At 38.2% G+C, this 20,944-nt stretch overlaps 1 protein-coding gene and 1 pseudogene across 3 annotated transcripts in view; both read left to right on the top strand.

The window, feature by feature from the left end:
* The first annotated feature begins 8,092 nt into the window (after nucleotides 1–8,092).
* On the top strand, nucleotides 8,093–9,845 carry LOC141506551 (ubiquitin-conjugating enzyme E2 L3 pseudogene; annotated as a pseudogene).
* Nucleotides 9,846–14,708: 4,863 nt separating this feature from the next.
* The window catches only part of TMEM45B (transmembrane protein 45B), a 38,666-nt gene continuing 32,430 nt past the window's right edge, over nucleotides 14,709–20,944 (top strand). Inside the window, exons 1-2 of one of the 3 annotated variants that reach the window (XM_074216316.1) lie at nucleotides 14,709–14,901; nucleotides 16,918–17,001. The gene's annotated coding sequence lies outside the window, so the exon portion shown is untranslated. The remainder of the gene's footprint in view (nucleotides 14,902–16,917; nucleotides 17,002–20,944) is intronic. The other 2 variants (XM_074216317.1, XM_074216315.1) reach the window with 2 other exon arrangements.

The raw sequence follows: 20,944 nt of genomic DNA, 5'->3' as shown, positions 1-20,944 counted from the left end.
TTTTTACTGGCCTCAAAATCCTATGATGAGAGGCAAGTGACAAAGGAGCATGTGCAGATACATTGGGAGCTATGATCACAACCATGCCCAGAGGAGACAGGCTCATCTTTGCTTTGAATTGAAGGAGCGGTAGGATTCAGTAGCCCCCTGGTGTCTGAGTAGCCTTTTTTAAGGATGGCACTGCTTGACTCTCATAATGAAGAAGAGACTAGAAAAGGTGCCCTAGAAATTGTCTGCTTTAAATAACCTACTCCTGACTTATTTACCATGGCAGGTAAGGATCCTACTCTGCAGCCAACACACACACACACACACACACACACACACACACACACAGAGTACAAAAACTTTTGCAAAGATGATTCTACTCACCATATGGAATAAGAACAGGTTTATGAACAAGAAATTCAGTAGATCTAGAAGATGAACAATTCTTTTTGCAAGAGAATTTAGCAGGTATTGCCAAATAGCAGCCCTGAATGAAACAAAGTTGGCAAACAAAGGCCAGCTTACTGAACTTAAAGCTGGCTACACATTTTTCTGGAGAGATTATAGTGATGGGTAGTGTTGTGAAACTGGTATAGGTTTTACAATCAAATCTAATCTAGTCAACTAGTTTATATGCCTGCCAAAAGGGGTGAATGACAAGTTTATAACAATGTGATTGCTATTTGTGTCATATCACCATTAACAGTATTTGTGCTTCCACCATAATGAACCTTAATGAGGTTAAAAAAAAATTTATGAAGAACTGGAGACTATCATCATCAATATTCCAAAACAAATTTATAATTCTGGCCGACTCTAATGCAAAAGTAGGCACAATCAGATGGTAGGGAGTCCTTGGGAGGAATGGTAATGGCAATAGGGATGGTCCTTTAATATTGAAGATGTGATCTCATGACTTTCTCATTACCAACACCATTTTTTTACCTAATTGCAATAAAACTTTATGGATGCACCCTCATAGCAAACATTAGTATATATGTCATTGTAAGGAGAAGAGACATACCAGGTAGGAAAGTGATGAGGACCACAGGTGATGCAGAGTGCAGAACTGATCATAGATTCATCCCCTTCAAGGTAAATTTTCACATTCAACAAAAATAATCAGCCTCAAAGCAAGAGGGCTACCAGAAGTCCAAAAATGTCAACAAATTAAATTCATTTCTCCCTGTGTGAACAATTTGTTGCTAACTTGGAGAAAAAGCTGAACCAACATATGGTTAGCAACAGTGGAGCAGAAAAGGAATAGGCATCTTTCAGAGATTTGTGTACAATACTGCATTTACTTGCAAATATCAGTATTGGTTTAATAAAAATGAAGAGTAAATTTATAAGAACTAAATGAAAAATGAGAACTCCACAGAATTTATCAAAAGGATAGTTTGAGGGGCAGCTAGGTGGCACAGTGGATAAAGCACCAGCCCTGGAGTCAGGAGTACCTGGGTTCAAATCTGGTCTCAGACACTTAATAATTACCTAGCTGTGTGGCCTTGGGCAAGCCGCTTAACCCCATTAGCCTTGAAAAACTAAAAAAAAAAAATTAAAGTGCCAAGAATAAGAAAACATTGTACATATTAACAATATTGTTAGTTGATCAGTTTTGATGGTTGCAGCTCTTCTCAGCAGTGCAGAGAGCTAGGACAACCCTGGAGACCTGTTATGGACAACACCATCCATATCCAGATGGAGATAAAAAACAAAACAAAACAAACTACCGAATCTGAATGAACACCAGGTTCACTTTATAAAAATTTCTCTTAAGCTTTTCCTTCCTTTCCCAATGTTTTCTTTCTTTTCACTTCTAATTTCTTAGACAAAAAATGATTAATATGTAAACATGTTAAACATAAACATACACATACAATGTTCACCAGACTCTTCTCCACTAAGGGCAGGGATGGGAAGGGTAGGTGGAAGAAAATTATAAATATTCACAAAAATGAATGTCAAAAAAATTCATAACATGTAATTGGAAAAATGAAATATCAATAAGAAAAAAAGTAAAGTGCAATCAAAGTTTAGAGAGTTGCAGATGAAATTCAGTTTTACACTGGTATTAACAATCCAAAGTGCTTTTATGATACCTGGATATTTATGGACCAAAAACCTAATTTCAACTATTCAATGCTGATAGAACCACATTGATTAGTGATAAGGACATGATCCTGGAAGTTTGAGTTGAACATTTCTATAATGTTCTCAGTAGAAAAGACTATTATCGACCAATGCTGAAGCCATTCAATCTCATGTTGAAGTCAATTCCTCACTGGACAAACTTCCAACTGAAGAAAAAGTTGTGAATGCCATGAAGTTCATCTCATGTGGAAAATGTCTGGTGCTGATTTTATTTCAGCAGAGATTTACAAAGCAGAGGGTCTTCTATTCATGCAAAAACTAACTGAAATCTTCCAAGTTGTGCAGGGGAAAAAAAAGGTTATTCCCCAGAGTTCAAGGATGCCTCCATTGTCCATCTCTACAAAGGAAAAGGAAACAAGTTGTATTGTGACAATCACAGGGAGAAGGGGGGAATCTCTCTCTTAGCCATTTCAGGCAAGATTCTTGCCAGAGTCCTCCTTAATAGGTAGATCCTTTACCTGGAAAATGATCACCTACCCAAGAACTAGTATGGCTTCAGAAAGAATCAAGGCCAAGTTGCTGCCTAAACACCCCAGGAACAGAACAGAAGTTTGTACACATTGTTTGTTGATCTGACCAAGGACTTTGATACTGTTGATCCCAAGGACCTATGGAAGGCAAAATTTGATTGCCTCAAGAAGTTCCATCAGTATTATACACCAGTTCCACCATATGTCACTCACGCAGGTTCTGAATAATGAACAATGCTCTTGCGCTTTCCCAATTACCAGTGGAATGAAACAAGGCTGTGTGTTTGCTTCTATGCTTTTTAACATGTTTTCAGTCATACATCAGATGCCTTCAATGAGGACAAACCCATGATCAAGGTCAGTTACCACACTAATGATAGATTATTTAACTTGAAAAGACTACAAGCCAAGACTAAAGTGGAGGAAGAGTTGGTGCTCCACTTTTTGTTTGGAGAGGATTGTGTACTCAGTGCAACCTGTGAGGCTGAACACAATAGAAAATGAATCAATTCTTTATTGCTTGTGCGAATTTGGGCCTAACAGTTAATACCAAGAAAACAGAGGTACCCCACCAGCCAGTACTACAGCATCCATGTAACCATCAGTTATAGCAAACTGAGAAATTTTAAATGCTGAGGCTAAGTTCTGAGAGAAATTATTTTCATTAATCAAAGATTAGGAGAGAATTCTCCCTTTTTTTTTAAAGTCCTCATTTCAAAACTCAGTTTCTGAAGGTCATTGCTGATAATTAAATTGAATTAACTTTCTCCTCAATCTTGGTCAGACCCCATTCAACCTTTCAATGAATTTAACTTAAGGGAGAAAATACTATTGTGTTCTGTACAGTTTAGGTAGAGATAAATTCTTCAATTATTGCCCAATTTGAAAGTAAATGACAACACCAAAGTTGCATTCCCCCAGTTCCTCTTTAGAATAGATCCATCTCTCATTGTAATATTCATTCTTCTAATTAATTTTTAACCAATCAGAATTGATTGCCACCTGCCAGCCTGTCCCTCATCCAGGGGAATATAAGGAGGGGTCATGTTTCCTCTCTGATCATAGAGAGGACAATGAGTTCTTTTTGTCAACCACTCACTAGTCATAGTTTATAAAATGACTATGATTGACCTCAAAATTCTGTCTCTCAGAATTATTTTTTACTCATCATAGTTCATTTACCTTGGCAGTATATTGTCCAGGGGTATATACATAGATGATAAGGTTGACACACACATTGCCAGAGCTAGCTCAGGGTTTGGGAGGCTCCAAAAAAAAGTACAGAAGAAAAAAATTATTAGTCTGCCTATCAATCTGAAAGTCTACAGAGTCATTGTACTGACTTCACTGATATATATATATATATATATATATATATATGTATACACACACACACACATACACATATATATGTATGTATATATATATATATATATATATATATATATCTGTGAAACCTGGACAGTTTACTAGTGCCGTGACAAGAAACCGAATCACTTCCGTTTGAATTATCTTAGAAAGATTCTGAAGATCACCTGGCAAGGGCACCTGAGGTGCTTTCTTGAGCTAAATTGCCAAGTATTCAAACACTACTGTAGACAACGCACACTGTTTGAATGCTAAAAGTACACTGGACTAAAAGACTATTTTATGGAGAATTCATCCAGGGCAGGTATTCACATGGAGATCAAAAGAAGTGATACAAGGACACTGGCAAGATCTCTCTGAAGAACTTTGGAATCAATTGTGAAATATGGGACACTGATAAAGGATCACTCAACATGGTGTGCCCATATCAAAGAAAGTGCTGTGCTTTATGAGCAGAGCAGAACTGTAGCAGTTTCTCAAAAGAAACATAAGATGCACAAATTTAGAGACATCACCTTTGCAAATATTCAAATGGACTATTTGCACCCAACCTCTTATAAGTTTAGACAGCCACAGTCATGTACTTTGACCCCAATCGGGTGATATCATTTTGATCTTCTTCAAGTATGAAGGACAATAACCAACAACAAGAAATAAGAGGGAAGGATCTGGGAGAATTAAACCTGTCACAATTTTTCCTTTCAAAAATGACAGCAACCTTCTGACTACCCAGCCTACTTTCATCAGGTAGAGCAATAAGCACTAGAAAGCTCTAAATAGAATCAACTACCCATTATTATTCTCTGGTTTAAAGCATTGGCCATGGTACTACACTGTACTCCAAGCCTAAACCTTTCCTGTTGCAGTCTGGTTCTAAAGTCATAGCGCTGTAGCAGTTCCAATCCTTACACATGCTCTTGGTCCCTCCCAGGGATTAGTATTCCCCAAAGTCATAAATACTGTTCTGAACTTTTTCCCTCATCTATAACTCCATAAGCATAACCAGCAATGCTAGTGTTTCAACTAAGTAATCTTTAAGCTATGACATTATACTGTAGGAATTTGGCTCTCTGCCCCTTGTCCTAATTTTATATTTGATTCTTCCCAGGATTTCTCTCTCTTCCTCAAGAATCCCCTCCACCAAGGGCCAGTATCTGAGGAAATGGAAGAGATGAAAACCTCTCCCAATGAATGATGTTTATATATAAGTATTCTGGAGGACAGTCAGCTAGCCATGTCTCTATTATGCAGCATTATTGGTGGTAACAAGTAGTTTATATCATTGTTAGTTTCAATAAGGTCATTTCCAACATGAATGATTTTGAGTTATTATACAATGAAATCTCTCAAAACCAATTTCTAGAAGACAATCTCTACTTCTACTTTTCCATTCATCAATGTTTGTAAGTCTGAAACCCTAACTAACTTCCCTGAAAGCCTCCTAAGCCTTCCTCATAGTAATGATTCATGGTTGGGTGGGCCCTTACAAAAATATAAAATATTGCTTAAAATGGGAAATCAAAATTTCCTAACAAACCTGCCTGCTCTTCAGGTTATTGATCTTAATCTTTGTTGACAAGTTTCATTCAAGAATTGAGGCACAAACTTCTGAGTGGTGCAGAGATAGCAGGGCTATGACTAAATCCAGGCAAGACTCTTCTTTTACCTGACCCTTTTCTTCCACAGGAATGGGTCCTTTCTTAAAGTTACAGACAATTGTTTGTAGGTTTTCTTTCTTCCCAGGTCCATTATAGAATAATTCAGTTTCACATGTTCTCCATATCACACTGATTCTCTGACTTCCAATACCTAAAGACCAGGTATGCTACATTTCTACATTTCTCCAGAATGTCTACAGGTACTCTTTTAGGTTTTAGGACATTTAGTATCCACCATTAGATTAAACCCCTATAAACTATGTTCCCTCCATTTTTAGGAATCCAAGCAACCTAAATTCGTTTAACTACAGAACAGTCAGATTAACTTTCACTAAAAATATTTACTTCAAAGTCATAGCCAGAAGAAACATACAAACATTTCCCCCCAACACCTGAGGACATAATTTTTCTTATGGATTATGAGAAGGGTGGACAGATTTAGGTAAGGGGTCAGTATACTGGGCCTAGAGTCAGAAAAACCAGAGTTCACATCCAATCTCAAATACTAGCTGTGTGATCCTGGGCAAGTCATTTACCTTTGCCTCTGTTTCATCTATAAAATGAACTGGTGATTATCTGGCTGCCCTCATTTTTTCTTCTATGCTTTCTTTTGCAGCCTCCCAAATCCTGAGTTGGCTCTGGCAATGTGTGTGTCAACCTTACCATCTATGTATATATCCCTGGACAATATACTGCCAATGTAAATGAACTATGATGAGTAAAAACTAATTCTGAAACACAGAATTTTGGGGTCAATTATAATTAGTTTTATAAACTATGGTTAGTAAATGGTTGACCAAAAGGACTCATTGTCCTCCCTATGATCAAAGAGGATGGCCCCTTCTTATATTCCCCTGGATGAGTGGACAGACTGGCAGTATCTTAGCCAAGACTCATACAGGACTATAAACAAAATACACACATATATGTATACATATGGAAAGAATATATTCAGATGTGTGAATGTTTGTGGTATTTCAGTTTCCCATTCTCTGATCCATCTAAAAATCTGTTAAGCTGTGTTTGAAGCAAAAGGAGAATAAAAATAGTTTTATAATCACTGCTTGGGGTAGGTGGAATAATAAGCATGGCTGAGACCTAACTACTTGGTTTTGATTTTGCTTTTGTTTTTTCTTCCAGGGAAGGATGAAATTAAATGGTTAACAGTAAGTTGAAACCCAAACCAAGTGGGGAAGTAAGAGAGTACTTGGCTGCCCTCATTGAGTTTGTTGTGGGACAGGAAACAGGTGGAACTAGGGAAATGTGAGTTAACCCGCCACATTACCACAACACCAGCCAGGACTTTGCCCCTCAGGGGATTTATATGCTAACACACACACACACACACAACACACAATGAGGAATTCCTGAGACTCCTGGGCACCTCTTCCCTGAGTGACTTTTACCAGTTTATATCTTCCTGAACTGCTTCTTGGGAACTTTTTTTTTTAAGTAAAAGCTCAATTTGTCTGAACTTTCAGTTTCCAGTGACCCATTGCACTGAATGCTACTATTAAGTCAGAACCTGCAGTTGATTTCTTAACCTATATTGGTGATCTTTGAATTACCACTCAGAATACAAGAGTCACTTTAGGGATGCAGAAGGGCAAATGCTACCCCAATTTTTAAAAGGGGGAAAAGAATCTATAACTATTGGTCAATGTGCTTAATGTATTTCTGGCAACTTTAAAGGCATGCTATTTTTTTTTTGTTTTCCCAATTACATGTAAAAACAATTTTTAACATTCATTTCTTGAAATTTTGAGTTCCAAATTCTCTTCTTTCCTGCCTCCCTTCCCCCCTCCAAGACAGCAAGTAATGCACTTTATGTGTGTGCAGTCATGTAAAACATATTGCCATATTAGTCATTTTGTGAAAAGAAAATATACACAAAAAAATCCCCCCCAAAATTAAAAACAGTATCCTTCAATCTTCATTCAGACTTCTTGAATTCTCTCTCTAATGGTGGACAGAATTCTTCATCTTAAGTCTGTTGCTGGTATCACTTCAGTCATGTCCAACTCTTCTTCATCTCTCAAACCATATTTGAACTCAGGAAGATTCTAAGCCCTACAGGCATGTTATTAAAGGGATAATATATTGGCATTTTAAGAAAGTAAATATTGCTCACTGATAGTCAGTATGGATGTAATAAATATGAGATCACACTAGACAATTTCATTTCCTTGTTGCTTGGAGAAACTATATTGAGATAAAATGCTAAACCAGTTAACAAGCATGTCTTAAGCTTTAATTATACTACAATCATTATACAAAACAAAACAAAAGGTCCCCACCCTGCCAGAAGGAGGGTACAATGTACCAATAACTATATACATGTAAGATATCTGCCAAGTTAGTAGATGAAAAGTTGTTGCCCTTCCTTCTGGAAGAGAACTAAGGCTTCAAGGAGATGATACCATGACATGCAAGTGAATTGGATTTAAATGAGGGATGGCTGTGCATCAATCTCTTCTCCAGAGCCATATGGGTTTAGTGACCAGATATGGATCAGTGCCACTGGGGACGGCCCTGGTTGCAGTAAGAGAACTTGGCTTTTGTAATCTCTGCAGGGAGGCACTGGAGGAAGAGAGTAATTTCAGCTGAATCTTTAAGGAAACTAGGGAAGTCAGGAGGGTGAAGTGAGGAGGAAGAGTAGCCAGTAATGAGGGATAGCCAATAAGAAATCAAGGAATTAGGGGATGGAGTATATAAAGAACAGTAAAAAAGATTAGGGTCAATGAATCCATGAATACATATGGTTGTTCAGTTGTGTTCTACTGAAATTTGTGACCTCATTTGGTATTTTCTTGTCAGAGATATTGGACGATTTACCATGTCCTTTTCCAGCCCATTTTACAGATGAAGAAACTGAGGAAAACAGGGTGAAGTGACTTAGTCAGGGTCACACAGCTTGGAAGTATCTAAGGCATATTTGAATTCAGTTCTTCTTGACTTCAAACCCAGTGCTCTGTTAACTGCACTACCTAGCTGATCCTTCTAGAGTACATGGAGGGAAGCAAAATATAATAAAAAATGGAAAGATAGGGAAGAGTAAATATCTTTAAATGCCAAATAATTATTTTATTTTTAATCCTGGAGGGGATAGGGATCCACTGAATTGAATAGGACTTTTTATTAGTTTATTGGTCAGAACTTTGCTTTAGGAGAATAATTTTGTCAGTTGGTTAAAGAGAATAGAAAAAGTAGAGAAGTAAAGAGACTCTTGAGGTAGACAATCCTTCCTTCCCCCACCTATTTCAATAATCTAGGTGAGGTGATGAGGCCTGCACCGGAGTGGTAGCAGGGTTAGAAGGGGGAGGGGGGAATATATTTTGATGATATTATAAAAGTAAAAATCTGGCAATAGATTGGAATGAGGGCAGGTGGTGAGGGAGAATAACAAATTGAGGAGAGAACCTCAGTGACTGGGAGGAAAGTGTGCCTTTGACAGTAATAAAAAAGTTAGGAACAAGTGAGGTTTTAGGGAAGGGGGAAGATAAGGAAACAGAGATCCAGTGAGGTAGTTACTTGCCCAGGGTCACAGAGATCACAAGTAGTAAAACCAAGATGCAAACTCAGGTCCCACAACCCCAAATTCAGGGTTCTTTCCACTATACCACACTATTTCCCTAAATAAGACATGAAGTAAAAATGATCTAGTCTATTCATAGAATGCTAATATTTTCTTAAGGATGCTTTAAATAGATGAAGTAGAGATTCAAGATAGTGGCCAGCAGGAGGTTGATGGAGAATCTAGAAGAAATCCACAAATGTGGGATGAAAAACTTTAATGTCATCCAAGTTGATGAAGCTAATTTGTTGTCTTGACAAGGATTCAATTCTTCTTGACAGCCCTCTATATGATAAAGGAGCCTTCAAAATCGAAATCAACTTTCCAACAGAGTATATCCACTTAAACAACATAATATTACTTTTAAAACAAAGAATTATCATCTTAACATTGATGAAAAAGTGCAGATCTGTCATTACCAGCAAATCATTAGTAAAGAAAACTGGAAACCAACAACCAAAACTGAACAAGTCATCCAGTTCTCCCTTAACTCTGGTGAATGAACCCCAGCCTGAGTACTGACAATGTGCTGAAGAGTACTCTAAGGAATGTAATACATTCCATAAGAATGCTGAAGCGTTTACAAAGAATTGTGGGGGGAAATGACCTGTGGACTCAATTTTCCATAATTGAGTACAACTAGGGCCAGCAGAGACTCCGAACAGGGTACTTCTAATCCCCAAAAACCAGAACTCTGGGAAATTGAGAGGGGCCGTCTCCTGATGTTGACTTGTAAAGAGTTACTGACTTCCTATAGTTAATGAAAAATCTAGGTATACCTATAAAGAAAGAATTACAATTTTAAGATGGTCTAGTTCTGATTTCTTTGTTTTAAAAATCACTGCTTCAAGTCTAGCCATATCACATCTAAAATTATATTATAAAGCATCAGTCATCAAAACTGTTTGGTACTGGCTAAGGAATAAAGTGGTGGCTCAGTGGAATAGATTAGGTACCAAAAAAAAAAAAAGGGGGGTTGTAAATGACTATAGCAATCTGTTGTTTGATAAGAATTTACTATTTGACAAAAACTGCTGGGAAAATTGAAAGACAGTATGGCAAATATTAGACACAGACCAACATCTCATACCCTGTACCAAGATAAGGTCAAAAATGAATACAGGATTTAGACATAGAGGGTGATAATATAATCCCATTAGGACAACAAGGAATAAATTGTCTGTCAGATCTATGGAAATGGAAGAAGTTTATGAACAAATAAGAGATAAAGAACTTCATAAAATACAAAATGAATAATTTTATTACATTAAATTAAAAAGGTTTTGCACAAATAAAACCAATGCAACCAAGATTAGAAGGAATACAGAGGAGCAGTTAGGTGGCACAGTGGATAGAGCATCAGTCCAGGAGTCAGAAAGACCTGAGTTAAATTTGACCTCAGATACTTACTAACTGTGTGATTTTGAGTAAGTCACTCAAAAAAAAAAAGAAGGAATATAGAAAGTTGGGAAAGTTAAATTTTCTGATAAATAACTCATTTCTAAATTATATAGAGAATTGATCAAATTCATAAGAATAGAGGTCGTTTTCCCCAATTGATAAACTGGATATGATAAAAAGGATATGAACAGGCAGTATTCAGATGAAAAAGTTAAAACTACTGATAGTCATCTAAATCATTTTTGATAAAAGAAATGCAAATTAAAACTACTCTGAGCACTGACAATGTGTGGTACTCTGAGGTACCATCTCACACCAATCAGACTGACCATTATAACAAAAAAGGAATTTTCATTTGATTAATATTGGAGGGGATATGGGAAAACTGGTGAGCAGAATATTCCCCAATTAAACCCTTTTAGGGTTAGTATTCCTACTGAAGTCCTCTCAGGGTTAAGAAATGTTAAAGAAATAACAAACTATTATTCTCAAACTATTTCTAGAAGAAAGCCCCTGGTATTCCAAACAGATGGCTCACTCTCCTAACTTTAGATAAGACTTCTTTTACTAACTACTAGAAGGATAGTAGACTTTTTTTTCCCATGAGAAAAACCTTGCATTCCAAAGAAGCTCATAAGCCTCTTGTTTGATGATAAGACTATTTTTACTGACTAGGAGGCTAGTAGAAGACCTAGAATACTCATACATTACTTCATTAGGTAGACATAGAAGGTCCTTAAAAGTCTTTTAGATATTCTCACCATCTGGATGGTGAGGTAAGATTTTATGAAAACCTTTCATTCTTTTCTTTGTTGCTGGGGTAGATTATCACAAGTAAAATGTAACTGAAGACTAACCAATGAGTCAACAGAAAGGGATGATGGGGGGGGGATCCAGTTAAACCATATAATCTTGCTTGATTATCAATTCAGGGCAGCTCCTTGATCTTCATTACTTTTGTGAGACTTTTCTGGAGAAAAAAAAATAAACTTTTTTTTTTTTTGCTCAGCGGAATCTCTATATTTTTTAAGAGGATTTTTATCCCACACACCAGGATATTTTTTTATCCCCCACACTGGGCACTAATGCATTGTTGGTGGAATTGGGAACTACCCCCAAAGGGCAATAAAATGTGCATATCCTTTGGTCCAGCTATACCATTACTAGGTCTGTATTGCAAAGAAATAAAAAAAGAGAAAAAGACCCACGTGTACAAAAATATATCAGCTCTTGTAGTCACAAAGAACTGGAAATTGAGAGGAAGCCCATCAACTGTGGAATGATTGAAAACAACTTATGCAGTACTATTGTTCTGTAAGAAATGATGAACTAGGGCAGTAGGTGGCGTAGTGTATAAAGCACCAGCCCTGGAGTCAGGAGTACCTGAGTTCAAATCTGACCTCAGACACTTAATAATTACTTAGCCGGTTGGCCTTGGGCAAGCCACTTAACCCCATTTGCCTTGGAAAAAAACAAAACCCTAAAAAAGAAATCATGAACTAGGCTCGGCTAGGTGGCGTAGTGGATAAAGCACCGGCCCTGGAGTCAGGAGTACTTGGGTTCAAATCCGGTCTCAGACACTTAATAAAGAAAAAAAAAAGAAAAGAAAAGAGAAATTAACTAGTGGATTTCAGAAAAGCCTGGAGAGACATGAGAACGAAATGAGCAGAACTAGAAAAACATTGTACCCATTAATAGCAACATTGTGTAAGGATCAAATATTATGGACTTAGCTGTGTATGATAAATCAAAGACAATTCTAAAGGACTTATAATGGAAAATGCTATCCATATCCAGAGACAGAACTATGGAGTCTGAAGGCAGACCAAGACATACTATTTTTCCGTTTTAAAATTTTGTTTTATGTGCTATTTTTTTTATCTTCTTGTGGTTTTTTTGTTCCCTTTTGCTCTGATTTGTCTTTCATAACAAATTTTGTTCTGATTTGTCTTTCACAACATGACTAATGCCTTTTACAACATGATTAATGTCTTTCTCAACATGACTAAGATTTAATAGTTATGTATGTATACTCTCTATACATGTTGAAAGCTGAAAACTATCTTTGCATGTATTTGAAATAATAAATTTTTTTAAAAATTTAAAAATCACTGCTTCAATCTACATTAAAGGATGTTGTGTTATTTTCTTTCCCAAATCTATCCCAAATCTTCAGCTTCTCTTCAGGTTTAAAACAGACAATTAGTGAACCATGCACACTTGTGACCCCTCCCTTCCCTTTTGTAGGTCTTATTTTATTGTTCATTTCCATTGCACCCTGATCCCCCAGAACAATGCCTTGGAACCCCCTCCCCATTCAACCTCTTCCCCTGAAGTAACCCAAAAAAATCCAAACCCAAAGGTGAAGGACCCTGGCTATTGTGTAAATTTAGTTTATCAAAATTATTTCAATTAAATGAGCAAACCCAGATAAAAAGAAAAAAAGAGAGACTTGCAATAATTTGCCTATGGTTACATAAACACTAAGTAGGGGGTTTTAATCTACATCCTCTGATTCTTAATCTTGCCAAAATTTCATAAAAGCAAATTTGAAAAAAAAATGAATTTTTGCTCAATTCAGATTCTAGTACTTGGTCTTTGTCAATAATCAATAAGCCCTCTCCCAACTGGAATATTCGTCCAGCAATTTTTTTTAAGATTTTTGAAGGCAATGGGGTTAAGTGGCTTGCCCAAGGCCACACGGCTAGGTAATTATTAGGTGTCTGAGACCGGATTTGAACCCAGGTACTCCTGACTCCAGGGCCAGTGCTTTATCCACTACACCACCCAGCTGCCCCTCATCCAGCAATTTCAATTAATAACTGTTTCATCCTACAACCATTTATTAAAGTTATTATGCAAATCATTCTCTGTCACAAGGTGATCCCTTTTGATTTTCTATACTTAACTATTGGAACAGAGTTTGCTGGCAATGTAAAAGAAAACATGGGGAGACTTCAGAACCCTGATCAGTACAGTGGCCCACTAGGACTTCAGAGGTCTGAAAATGAAACCATCACCTGCCTCTCACCTCTTGCTAGAGAGGCGATTAGTCTCAAAGTGTGAGTCGGGGAAAACATGACCAACAGGTTGATTTATTTTTGTTGAAATATATTTCTTTGTTAAAAGGAATGATTCTATTGGTGATGGGGAGCAGTCACTACAAAAAGTGATAGCAATGTTGTTGTTTAGATAAAACATTTAAAAATAAAATAAAAAGACTGTTGAGCAGAATACTGGTTTAATAGCTTTTAAGTATTTTCATCCCACCCACCCCCCTTTTCAGCTATTTTTCTTGTCACACATTCCCCAGGGCACATATTTGATAGTTTCTCGGGCAAGGGTAGATTGTAACTGGAATAGGAATGAAGTTTTATTTCCCTAGGGTGGCGTCTAACTTGGCACTTTTTGCTGCTCATTTCAGTCTAGAGGTTTTGCAGAGGCAATGAAAAGGGAGCTCTTCCTGCCCTTCCTTTGAACAACTACTCCTGAGGTTTAATAGGAACGCACCATGTTCTTGGATAGTCAAGTGACCAATCATTCTCTCCATTTCCTGGGAAGGACTTGAGAGAGCCCATTAGCCACATTTTAGTCAAGAGTTCCTGGATCTTCCCTCACTAATGCTTTTTCAGAAGACAAATTGCAGAACTGACAAATTTCCTTTTCATGCTCCTAAGTGCTAATAGTGGAAAGGACAAGAGATTAACCAACAGGGGATAGAAGAAAAAACAACAAAACAAGATTTCTGAATTACACAGAAACTCCTTTCCTACATCTCCGGAACGTGATGCGGGCCCACTCCTTGTGAGAGAGAGGAAGATGTAGTGTATAGGGTGGTTATCTTGAAAAGACAAAGGCAGGACAGTGTGCATAATCCTTCGAGTAAGGTCTCTTATCTGCTCTGGGCCTCAGTTTCCTTTATAAAATGAGGACATTGTTCTAATTGATCTCTAAGATCCTGGGACCCCCCGACAGTGAAGCACGGGCTGAAAGAGGTGACTCAGAGAAGCTTGAAAGGACTCATTCACAAAGAAAGGCAACTCTTGGGAGGAAAGGTTCGGGTGGGGTTAGAGTCCAACTCACTAGGAAATAGCAGGCTGGCGAATGGAAACCGGGGAGGGAACAGCTTTCATCCCCTGACACAGTTCCTGCTGGAAGGGCGGGGTAAGTGCTCACCTTTAGTTACTGCCAAGAACCTTGCTTGCTCGGACCGCTCCCCTCCTGCGCACTCCTCTCTGACCAGCGGCAGAGCACCGGCTGAGTCAGACCCGGCTGACTGACCACACAGGTAAGGATCCCCGACTCGTTGCCTGCGGAGGGCCCGAAGGGATGGGGATGAGGAAGGGGCCAGGCAAGGTGGGCAGGGAAGCAGAAAGCTGCGGGGTATCCTCACAGGAGGCTTGGGCGCCCAGGAGAGTCTGGCCCATGTCGCTCGGGTTAGAGAGCCCCTGTTTGGAGGAGCAGCCTCAAGCCCTCAGCCCCGCCTGAGTCGGTTGGGTGGTTAGAACGCACCTGCCGCTGCCGCCTCCCGTAGATGTTCAGTGGCTCTCCCGCCATGCCCTTGGGGTCCCGCTTGCACGTCCTCCTTCACCTGGCTTTCCCCACCCTCAATCTGCCCTGTTCCGCAACCGACTCCCTCCCCGCCCTTCCACTTACCCCCCCATTCCTCCACTCCCACCTCCCGTCGCAGGCCCTTGGGCTGATTGGCCCCTGCTTGCCAGGCTACAAACAAGGGCTCTAGGAGATCTTAGATTTCGATGGTAGATAGAGACTTAACCCCGTCCTTCTTACAAATGAGGAAACTGAGGGCCACAAAGTCAATAAACATTTACTGAGCATCTACTTGTTTGCTAAGCTGAGGACACACAAAAGGCGAAAGACAATCCCTGCTCACAGACTTAATTCGGGAAAAAATTAAAAAAGGACTAGGAACCAAACAAGCGACATAAAGGGAAAATGTGAAACAAACAGGAGAGGCAGTAGCATTAAGGATGGGGTGGAGAGGGTGAAAAAGCTGGGCTACTCCGTGTAACTTTAGCTGGGACTTGAAGGAGGTCAAGTTAGGCAAGAGGTGGAAATCCAGAGAGAGGGATGGAAGATTAAAAGGAGGAAGTAATATGATTGTTGTTTGTCCTTCTAAAGAAGACCCTGACTTCAGAGAGGTGATACCATGACAAGTATGAACTGGATTGAGTGAGAGAGAGGGTGCTGTGCTAAGTCACCAGCCTCATTTTACTTCTCCAGAACCATCTGAGTCCAGGGGCCAGATATGAAGATAGAGAGATGGCCCTGGATACGAGGAAATCAGGTTAAAGTGACTTGCCCAAGGTCACACAACTAGTGATCAATGTCCAAGTCCATATTTGAATTTAGGTCCTCCGGGGAATCCGTGCTCTATCCACTCTGCCAACTAATCTTCCCTTGGTGTAAGATGTAAGAAAACTGGAAAGGTGGAAAGGGGACCAGGTTATGAAGGTGTTTAAGTGTTTAGTTATGAAGAAGGGTGGGTTGGGGAGAAAGCTAATGAGTTTGGATTGGGACTTGAGATATGCTCACTGTCACAGGTAGTAGCAGAGTTGGAATTAAACTAAAATTAAACTAAATTTAAAGTCCTCTGATTTCAAATACAATGATCTTATACTAGAATTTCATAGTGGAGGGTAGTGGAAAGCTTCTCCCACCCTATTCAGATACCCATTTATACTATTTGACCTGCATTCTTGCTGCTTCTTAGAGTCTCAGGGTTTAAATATGCATCCCTTCCTTGTTGTAAACAATTAGAGATGAGATTGGTAAGGTCTCAAAAGGTGGAAATTGGAGGCAGCTAGGTGGTGCAGTGAATAGAGCACCAGCCTGGAGTCTGGAGGACCTGAGTTCAAATCCGACCTCAGACACTTAATAATTACCTAGCTGTGTGGCCTTGGGCAAACCACTTAATCCCATTTGCCTTGCAAAAACCTTAAAAATAAAAAAGGTGAAAATTGAAATGTGAGGAGAGGTGGAATAACAGCTGGTCAGGGAACTTGTTTCTTTCTAGATTTAAAGTCAGAAGGACCTTCTAGTAAGTCTTGGATTTTATTTGTAGTTCAGAAAATAGGTATTTTCAGTCCTGAAAAGTTATATAAGGGCCCAACTTTCTCTTCTCCACCAAATCTGCTTCTTATGATCTGGCCCAGGAGTGAAGGACTTATCATTTGTCAGGACCTCAAGGAGAAACAAAGTTTTGCCCTTATAACTTCTAGACTCAAAGCCATTCTGCTCATCCTTGAGTTTTGACTTAACCATTTCTCTTCAATGCCTAAAGGAGTTGGATTGAAAACCCCCAAAACCCCACTGAGGTCTATTCTAAAGGAAGAAATCATTTCCAAGCACCAGTCCTCCAGATAAGGTATGGTCTATTGTCCCAGGAATTTATAATCTCCTGTTCAGAGACAAATTATTTTTGTGGTTAAGTCATTTTTCAGTTGTGTCCAACTCCTCATTAGTCTATTTGAGGTTTTTCTTAGCAAAGATACTAGAATAGTTTCCCATTTCCTTTTCCATTTTATTTTACAGATGAGGAAACTAAAGCAAATAGAGTTAAGTGACTTGCCCAATGTCATACAGGAAGTGTCTGAGGCCAAATTTGAACTCAGAAAGAGGAGTCTTTCTGACTCTAGGCTGCAAACTTTATCTACTTGGTCACCCAGCTACCCATCATCAATTACTCCTTACATATCATAGTCCTGCAAAAGAATGTATGTGTGTGTGTGTGTGTGTGTGTGTGTGTGTGTGTGTGTGGCTAGACATCACAAGTAGGAGTGAAACAGATATTGGGAAACAAGATATCCTTCTATCTGGCAAGACAGATTTTGACTTACATAAGAGAGATGTAAGTATAGCTCTTTCTAAGGGTGAGATAATGGCTCTAATAAACCACAGAAGTGTTTCTGTATCATAAGGTTTATAAAAACTATACCAACTCCTCCTACAACTGAACTGGAAGATAAAAGTATTTGAGACTAAAGGTTTAGAATCCCTAGATCTTTGAGAAAACAGGTATAACCTTTTCTAATTTCTCTTTTGGTGTCCATTATGTCTTATCTCTCTCCAACTAGATTATAAAACCCTTCTAGATAGGGATCAACTGGGTTCAAGATTTCTTTTGTCTCCTTATCACCTAGTAGTATTGAGCACTTGGTTACTCTATAAAGATTGAGAGGTAAAGATCATTTTACAGATATAGGAACTAAATTAAGTTCTTTAGTCAATGGATCAAAATTTTCTCAGGTTGTTTTCAACTTTTCCACTGTGTAAAAATTCAAAGTTCATAGGTTCTGTGAATTGACTAGTTTTGGTAATAGAGAAAATTTTTCCAGACAACACAGGCCAATGTGTCATTTCTTTCCACAACAGCCAGATCCAATGACTAAGGGATTTGAACTATATAATGACCAGAACAAAAAAGAAGATAAGGAAGAATTTGTTGTTTAAAACTCAGTAGATATACAGAGAGCAATCCATCCCTTTTCTCTGCCTCTGCTTCCCTTGAATAAAGTGAAGGAAGACTAGTCTGAGCCACCTGTGAAGATCCAGATCTACTTCTTAATTGAATTTTGAAGTATTCAGTCTTAGTCTCTCCTTGGTGTGTTTTAAGAATTTTTTCATATTCAGAGAATCTTAGAGCAATTCTAAATTTTTAAGCTCAGTTAATGTGTAGAATTCATCACCATGAGCGAACCTGTGAGTTCCCATCCCCTTTCCTATGTATATGTGCTAGCCCTCTCATAGAGTGGTTTGCCATTGCCTTGTTCATAGCTATATAATCATGTATAAGATTAGATCCTTAAAGTACCTGGCAACAGAGATTGGGATTCTGCAATTAAGGCTAGAAAAACAGTATATGTCTAATTTTGACATTGAACCATGTGTTCAGTTAGTACCCAGTGGGGAATTATTGTTTTAGAATTAAGCAACTATTGAGTAAACTCATGACTCATCTTTGCATATATGCATAATGAATATATATGGATATATAGATATACATCCTACAAAAGGGACGATAAGACAAAGATATAAAAAGTTTTAAATTTAATGGAGCATTTAATGGAGTATTTTGAAGTCCCCTTTGATAATAACTCAGGCCCTCAAGAATTTTAAAATTCTTTCAGTTTGTGGATGACATTGTCTATATGAATTATGGATTTATAATTGTTGTCCTTCCTATATCTCTATTGAAAAAATTCTGGGAAAGACAATCTGATTAGATTTGTTAAAGTTTACCGAATTATGCAGTCTTGTTACTAACCCGAACTTATTCCAAGTTCCTACAAGTAACTTGGAACCAGAGAAGCAGACCTGCTAGAACTACCCTGAGAGTGAGGCCTATTCCAGAATGTCTAAGGGAAGATGTTTCTAGGGACCAGACAGTGAGATAAAATGTACCTTACTGATTGAATAAACATTGGGAGTGGGTAGTGCTAGGTTACAAGGAGACATGTTATTTAATATTCATGCTCATATTTATATTACCTTGGCCTTTTGATTCAGGGTGTTACATTTACTGAGTTTTCTTGGTGATCTTGGTGAAAATGTAAATTTCCCTTCTCAAATTAGCACATGATTAGCTTTCTAAGTGGTTTAACCTATAATTTGATTTAGTTTACATATAGAACCTATTTAATATGGTTTGTCTCCTTAAAGATATTGACTTTTTGTTAAATTGATTCAATCCTTATGATATTGAAGGAAACATGAGGTTATGATACTACCTCTAGCCCATAATATTTGTGCAGAGGTACTTTGTGTAATCTCTAGCTTCCTTTCTTGTCAAGAGTATAAGACTTCTGGGCAGCTAGGTAGCACAATGCATAGAGCACCAGCCCTGGAGTCAGGAGGAACTGAGTTCAAATTTGAACTCAGGCACTTAATAATTGCCTAGCTGTGTGACCTTGGGCAAGTCATTTAACCCCATTGCCTTAAATAAATAATTTTTTGTTAAAAAGAGCATAACACCTCACAAGAAAACTGTGATAACAGAGCAGTGAGACTATATTGAACTATATTGACTATAGTGACTATATTGAACTGCCAAAGTCTATGGGCTACAGATATGTTTTGGGGTGCAGAACTTTCATTGGCTAAAGTATCTACATGAGAGTTTTCTCTTGTGTCCTCATGGTGGTTGAGTGCTATTTATGTTTAATTTCCTTGGCACAAAGAACTGATCCTCAAACTAAATCCCACATTTACAATCAACAGAGATTGGGCTGTTGCAATTGAGGACAGAGAACCAATATAAATCTAATGGTAGCATTGCATTATGTGTATGGTTAACAAATGAGGGATTATTGTATAGAATTTAGCCACTTCTGAGTAAAGCCATGATTTCTGAGCCCTCTTTCCTAGGTGTATATGTCAACCTGAATGTGAAAAAAGACCACACCAGCTTTGATCTCTGGGATAACCCAAGCCCACCCAGATATATTGATTACCTTCCCAGGAGCACCTCATTTTCTTGGTCTCTTTTTTTTTTTGGTTTTTGCAAGGCAAATGGGGTTAAGTGGCTTGCCCAAGACCACACAGCTAGGTAATTATTAAGTGTCTGAGACTGGATTTGAACCCAGGTACTCCTGAGTCCAGGGCCAGTGCTTTATCCACTGCACCACCTAGCCGCCCCTATTTTCTTGGTTTCTTGTATCTTCTATTCACATGCCTCAAAAATTACCAATTTCTTTACCACTCTCCCATTTACTTTATATTATATTAACTTCTTGCATTTTTTTCCCAGCCCCTTGGATTCATATCAAATCTGTCCCGCTGCCTTCCTCTCTCTTTGAGTGCTTTCTTCCTTCCCACTTCTTTGGTTCAATTTAATTTAATTCAATAAACACATATTAAGTACCCTCTCTTTGATCCACCCTAAAGCTACTTCCTGCCTTTCTCTGCTATCTTGTGGGTTCTTGAACAAAATCTGGCATTAAATCAGTGTCAAGACAACTGCATACCCCAGATGACTGTTTGGTCCAGATATTCCTAAACTAATCACTAAGCTTTGATCCTGTCAAGGCTGTTTGCTTTTATATATGAAAGTTAAAAGTCAAGACTAGAGGAAACTTGACATAGTGAAAAGATCTCTGCATTTGGAACCATGAGAGATCTAGGCTCAAATATTTTATGTAGAACTTACTAGCCAAGTGACCATGGGAAAGTCACTTAACCTTCCTAGACTCAGATTCTTCATATTTAAAGTAGATATGATAATATATATAGTACCTACATCATCAGGGTTGTGAAGCTTCCACAAAACAATGTGCAAGAAGAATCATATAAATGTTAGCTACTATTATAAT

Source organism: Macrotis lagotis, chromosome 1 (genome assembly GCF_037893015.1).
Source record: "Macrotis lagotis isolate mMagLag1 chromosome 1, bilby.v1.9.chrom.fasta, whole genome shotgun sequence".
Taxonomy (NCBI): Eukaryota; Metazoa; Chordata; class Mammalia; order Peramelemorphia; family Peramelidae; genus Macrotis; species Macrotis lagotis.
Note: the sequence above shows the minus strand (reverse complement) of the source record. Positions and strands in the feature narration are given on the sequence as shown.